The following is a 7,158-nucleotide window of genomic DNA, read 5'->3' as shown; positions in this document are numbered from 1 at the left end:
CCCCAGGAGGCATTTTTTCGCCGCTTGGGGACCTTCCGGCAAAATTTTTGGCCTGGGGAGGCAAAATTTTCCACTCATTGCGCCCCCACAAGAAGTGTTGGGCTCCCAAGGAGGCAGTGGCATTTCGTTAAGCATCTTGACCACGGCGGCGTCGACGACCACTAGCCAGCAAAGGACCATGAGCATCGACGGGGAAGGAGACGTGCCTCCACCACGCAGCTTTCGTTGAGCTGCATGGGCTGGAGACGCGCTGTGCGCTGCCTCGCCACGTGCTGGAGAAGATCAACCAAACTGCGCTTGCGATTGACCTTTGCTGATCGGAGATGGAGATGTAGCTTGCGGCCATGCTCGCCACACTCGCCCTCGGCGGCGCTCTCGTCGTGCTCTTCTTTGGCAAGTGGTGGCAGCCGCTGGGCGACAGCGACAAGTGCGTCAAGGAGCTCGACGACACTGTTGAGGCCCTGCTGCAGCTGCGGGCCGACATGCTCAGGCAGCTGGATAGCGCACCGGAGCCGGAGCAGATGCGCACGTGGCTGCGGTGCGTGCAGGATGCGCGTGGCGAGGTGGCATCCATCAAGGCGCGACACGACGCGGGGCAGCTCTACGTCGTCCACCTCCTGCAGTACTTCCTCACCATGGGCCCCGTCGCCAGGCTGGACGAGAAGCAGCTCAAGATCGTGCGCGCGATCCAGGAGCAGGGTGCGGCGCTGCTTGATACGTCTCCAACATATCTATAATTTTTGATTGCTCCATGCTATATTATCTACTGTTTTGGACATTATTGGGCTTTATTATCCACTTTTATATTATTTTTGGGACTAACCTATTAACCGGAGGCCGAGCCCAGAATTGCTGTTTTTTGCCTATTTTAGGGTTTCGAAGAAAAGGAATATCAAACGGAATGAAACCTTCGGGAACTTGATGATTTTCTCACCGAACATGATCCAAGAGACTTGGACCCTATGTCAAGAAACAAAGGAGGAGGCCACGAGGTAGGGGGCGCACCTACCCCCCCCCCCAGGCGCGCCCTCCACCCTCGTGGGCCCCCTGTTGCTCCACCGACATACTCCTTTCTCCTATATATACCTACGTACCCCCAAACGATCAGATACGGAGCCAAAACCCTAATTCCACCGTTGTAACTGTCTGTATCACTACAAAAAAAGACACATCCGTGACATTTTGGGCCGAACGAAAAAAAATTCTGTCATACATATGACACTTCTATGACGATAATTGTGACAAAACCCGGTATCATCATAGATGTGGTGGGCTCCTACTTCTATGACAAAAAATCATGACAGAAAATGGGCTTTTCATCCTGGGCGGGCCGGAGACGCAACTGCATGACACTCTTTGGGCCGTCCATGACGGAAAAAACCATGGTAGAAGCGAGGGGGGGGGGATTTCGGGGAGTTCCCGGTTACGCTGGGAGGTCGGGGGCCGAGCGATGCGCGTTTCTCTCGTACACGTACGTGCGTGTGTGTGAGGCGTTGGCTCTAACGGAACCCGAGCGACGCATTGGGCTCTAACTGAACCCGAGCGATTGCACTGCAGGTTACGCGTTACTGAACCCAAGCGATCAATCGATGGCTATTAACTGAACCCGATCGAGCGATTCCTTGGCTACTGCTGCTAACTGAAGCCGATCGATGCTGCCTCTGGATGAACAGTGAGCGTTGCGGGGGGTTTGGATGAACAGTTCCCGGTGGGGGTGGATGAATAGGATCTCGTGGTGTTGCCTCTGGATGAACAAGACCCTGATCGATCGAGCCGGTTGGGGCTAGATGAACAGGACCCCGTGGAGGGAGGGATGGATGAATAGGACCACCCCGTGGAGGGCAGGATGAACAGTAGACGGTGGAGGGGTGCCCGTGGAGGGGTGGTTGAATAGGACCCCGTGGTGTGGAGGGCTGGATGAACAGTAGACGGTGGAGGGGTGGTTCAACAGTAGCCGGTGGAGTAGCGCACGGTGGAGGCTAGATGAACAGGAGCCCGTGGAGGCTGGAGGAGGTCGACGGTGGATGAACAATAGCTCGTGGAGGCTGGAGGGGGTCGGCGGTGGAGATGAACAGTATCCCGTGGAGTCCCGTTTTGCGGTACGCCACACCCCTCCCGATGAATAGGACCCCCATTTCGGCCGTAGCGCTCCAACACAAGTCTGTTTCCTCCGTTTTGCGGTACGCCACACCCCTCCTGATCAACAGGACCCCCGTTTCGACCGTAGGAGGTCTGTTTCCTCCGTTTTGCGGTACGCCACACCCCTCCCAATCAACAGGACCCCCGTTTCGACCGTAGGATGTCTGTTTCCTCCGTTATGCGGTACGCCAGACCTCATTTCCATCACCTCTTCCGTCCAAGCCCTCCCGATGAACACGACCACGCATTCCGTTCCGACCCATGAACACGACGATGACTCTGTTTCTCCGTTCCGACCAAGCCATGTACACGAGCCCTCGCCGTACGTATGCGCGAGTAGGCGTTCGAGACCCCGCCCGTATGTACACATACCTGGCCGTATTTCCTTTCTTGCACCCTAGCCGCCTCTACTACGACACGTGCGCGCCTCTACATCCACGAGTATATATGTACGTACACGTTCGCGACCATAATGACAATGCTACGTACGTTTCGACCAGGTGGGTCCCGACTGTCAGGCACTTCCTTGCGTGCGAAGGTGTAGCTGGTGGGTCCCAGCAGTCAGGGGGGAAATGTTTTTTCACGAAATACGGTGGCCCGTCCGGTGGGTCCCTGCTGTCAGGTGGAGGAATCATTATTTTCCGCGTAATAAGGAGGCACTTCCTTGATGCCGCCGTGGACCCAACTGTCAGCCTCTCCACGTACAGTCCACGTCCGTTGGAAGTCGTTCCTTGACCATGTTGACCACGCCGCACTGAGAGCACCAGGGCGGTGGACAACGATGAGGCCTAGGAAGGGGACGATGCTGAGCCGGTGAATTTGTGGTAGTGGATGCCCACGCGGAGAGGAGTATGAGGGTTCACTCGTTCGGCTGCGGTGTGAGGCTGCCGTCGCCGCAGGGCCTAGCCAGCGGTGGGAACAGTAGGGGGCGGTGAGGCCTCCGCGGCAGCACAGCCGGCCACGGGAGGCAGGAGCAGGCAGCACGACCGGCGCTGCTTTGGGCGACTGGAGCAAGAAGACCAGAGGTTGAAGAAGCACTACGGCCGTTGGATGGACATCGTACGGTCACTGGAGCTAGAATCGTGCATATTGACTAAGTTGACAAAGCCCTCCATCCCCGTCAACTTAGTAGGCCCACAAGTCAGCCTCCCACCAAGGTGGGTCCTAGCTAGCAGGGGGTATTCATTTTTTTGTGCGTAATAAGGAGGCACTTCTGGTGGGTCCGAGCTGACAGCAGGGGGAACGTTTTTTTCGCGAAATACGGTGGCCCGTCGGGTAGGTCGCAACAGTCAGGGGCAAACGTTTTTTCGTGATATACTGGTGGGCGTCCGGTGGGTCCCTGCTGTCGGGTGGAGGAATAATTATTTTCCGCGTAATAAGGAGGCACTTCCTTGCGGCTGCCGTGGACCCAGCTGTCAGCCTCTCCACGTATAGTATTCTTCCGATGGAATTCGGTTGTTGACCACATTGACCACACCGTGCCGACAGCACCACGGCGGTGGACAACGGCGAGGCCTAGGAAGGGGACGAAGCGGAGCCGGGGAAGACGCGGCAGTGGATGCCCACGCGGAGAGGAGTATGAGGGTTCACTTGTTCGGCTGCGCTGCCGTCGTCGCAGAATAACAAGGGGTGTGGGTGAGTGGAGTGGAGGGATGGCATGGTCAGCAGTGGGAGTAGTATGGGGCGGTGAGGCCTCCGCGGCAGCATAGCCGGCCACGGGAGGCAGGAGCAAGCGGCACGACCGGCGCTGCTTTGGGTGGCTGGAGCAAGAAGACCAGAGGTTGAAGAAGCACTACGGCCGTTGGATGGACATCGTACGGTCAGTCGAGCTAGAATCGTGCATATTGACTAAGTTGACAAAGCCATTCGTCCTCGTCAACTTAGTAGGCCCACTATACTGGGTCCCAGCTAGCAGGGGGGTATTCATTTTTTTGTGCATAATAAGGAGGCACTTCCTTGCGTGCGAAGATATAGCTGGTGGATCCGAGCTGTCAGCGGCGGTAATGTTTTTTTCGCGAAATACAAAGGCCATTTCGGTGGGTCCCAGATGTCAGGTGGAGGAAATCATTATTTTGCGTGTAATAAGGAGGCATTTCCTTGCGTGTGGCCGTGGACCCAGCTGTCAGCCTCTCCACGTACAGTCCACTTCAGATGCATGTCGGTTGTTGACCACGCTGACCACGCCACGCCGAGAGCACTAGGGCGGTGGACGACGGCGAGGCCTAGGAAGGGAACGACACGGAGGCAGGGAAGACTCGGCCGTTGTTTTTGTTTCCCATGCGGAGGGGAGTACGACTGTACGAGGGTTTACTGGTTCGTCTGCCGTCGCCGGAGAATAACAGCAGGTGTGGGCGAGTAGAAGGATGGCTAGGCCAGCGATGGGAGTATGGTGGGGCAGTGAGGCCTGCGCGGCAGTACAGCCGGCCGCGGGGAGGAGGGAGCAGGCAGTCCCGCCGACGCTTGTTTGAGCGGCTGGAGCAGGAAGAGCAGAGATTGAAGAAGCACGACGGTCGTTGGATGGACATCCAACAGTCACTGCTTGTGCGTCAACCTTTTTTTAGGAAAGCCTCAAATCTGTGGAAAACAGCATACAGCCCATCTGCCATTATTTCTAATAATTTTCAGCCCATTTGCTAATTCTTAAGGTTTTTTTGGAGCCCATATTCTTTTTGTTAGCATTACAGCCCAAATTGTGGCCACGGTTAAAAAATTATACGAAATTTTGCATATTTCGGTGCGGTCTGAACTGTTTTTGATCCCAAAATTTCGACTCACATTCAAACTGATTTTAAAAATAAATATATATCAATATAAAATCCAACAAATTCTCCATGCATAAAAATTAATGCAATTTAAAATCTAGAGATGAAAAAAAGATATTTGAAACTAATTGCCGGATTGAGGTGTTTTAAAAATGTATAACCCATTTCTCATTACTGATGGGCCATTTTCTCGGCCAGCCGAATGAAAGCTCTCCTCGTCTTGAAAGATTTGCAGCCCAACAGGCCCGAGAAAGCAACTTGCTTGGCAAATCACAAAAAAACTGGAATGTGGCCGTGAACCCAGCAGTCAGCCTCTCCACGTACAATACTCTTCCGATGGAAGTCGTTCCTTGATCACGTTGACCATGCCGCGCGGAGAGCACCACGGCGGTGGACGACAGCGAGGCCTAGGAAGGGGACGACGCGGCAGTGGAAGCCCGCGCGGAGAGGAGTACGAGGGTTCACTGGTTCGGCTGCAGTGTGAGGCTACCGTCGTCGCAGGGCCTGGCCAGCGGTGAGGCCTCCGCGGTAGCACAGCCGGCCACGAGAGGCAGGAGCATGCGGCACGACCGGCGCTGCTTTGGGCGGCTGGAGCAAGAAGACCAGAGGTTGAAGAAGCACTACGGCCGTTGGATGGACATCGTTATTTTGCGCGTAATAAGGAGGCACTTCCTTGCGTGCGAAGATATAGCTGGTGGGTCCGACCTATCAGCGGGGGGAATGTTTTTTTAGTCCATTTGGTGGACTGTGTGAAACAATGATGTAGCATATATGCAGCCCGTTTAAATCCCATTTGCATTTTTCTCGAAATCCGCGGACTTGCTGGGCTGGGTGAAAATATCATGTTGGGCTAGACGGAGAAATGTTATAAAAACATAAACACATGATTGCACGTCAGTAAAATCTTTGGAAGCTTATGTACGCAATCACTAGGAGTTAACTTGCCAAGTTATATATAAACATTTATTATTATTATTTTGTAAGAACTTTCAACTTACGAAATAAAATATCATTTTAATTTGATGAGTTAATAGTACGTGGGGTATTATTATTTTTTAGGCTAGACGTGGGACAGTTGAGTTGGTTCTAGGGGAAAGTACTAGGAGAAAACTCAGTTTACATCGAAAAAGAAAGTGGGAGAAAATTCAGAGACCTGCTGGGTCCACCTAAGGAGGGGAATATGTTGGGAGGAAGGAGATTCAAAGCACGGCAGCCGAGTGAACTAGTTTTTTGTATGGACAAGTGAACTAGTTTACATACATAAGCAAATAGCCACTAAAAAAAGCAATCAGGTTAATGGGTTCTTAAAAGAAATATTTTGGAAAAAACAGATAATTATGACACATAGGCTAATGCATGAAACACTCAGATGATAAAGGTGCTTATAAACAGATAAAGTACAACATCTAGACCTTCCTGGCATGCTTGATCATGACGCTGCGGCTGTCCGTGTACTCGTCGGTTACGGGAAGCAGACACGCCCTCATGTCCAAGATCTGCCTGTACATGTCGTAGCATGCGTATGCGTCCTTGGCCGCGTAGGTTATGTAGGCTCGATTCAGAGGTACCTCCCACATGTTTAGGTCGTCTTCTTTCATGTTGGCGTATTAGGGGTCGATGATGCTCTCAGCGAGGTCAACCACGGAGTCCTTCTCCTGCCCGTTGATGATGATCTTGTATTGCTTCTGGATGTCGACAAGCTTGTTGCACCAGATGGCCGAATCGTCGCGTTCTTCCTTCTCTCCACCGTAGCGAAGGTGCAGTCGGTGCTGCCGATGAAACGGGCGAATGCTCCAGAACCTAGTGCAGCCATAGGACTGAGGCGAGGCAGAGCTTCACCGAGTCCGTATCGTTGGTGTACATCACATTCAACTTGGTGTAGCCATAGGACTGAACAGCGAACTCAAAGGGGAACTCCTTGCTGAAGTCCATATCCAGCAGGCTCACCCCTCGGATGGCCATTGAAGTCTCTTCGAGTGAACGAGTGTGTAGGCGGCGGCAGCAGTTCGTTTTTCAGCTCCTGGGGAACTGGATTCAACAGTAAGCTGAGTGTGTGTACAGGTGACAATAGTTACTACCCCTCCCTCGTCCGCTGCACGCCCGACAGAAGATGCACCCTCGGCAACACGTCGGTTCACGAGCGGGTCTGTATTGGTACTGTAATAACAGGAGTTAGTGGTCACTTTACTTAAATTTAATTAGCTCTAATAGAAATTTATACTTAAAACAAGCAATGCATGCTCTCGTTCTATCAGTG

The sequence above is a fragment of the Triticum aestivum genome, chromosome 4A, assembly GCF_018294505.1.
Source record: "Triticum aestivum cultivar Chinese Spring chromosome 4A, IWGSC CS RefSeq v2.1, whole genome shotgun sequence".
Lineage (NCBI taxonomy): Eukaryota > Viridiplantae > Streptophyta > Magnoliopsida > Poales > Poaceae > Triticum > Triticum aestivum.
The sequence above is the reverse complement of the archived record's forward strand: the minus strand, read 5'-3'. Positions refer to the sequence as shown.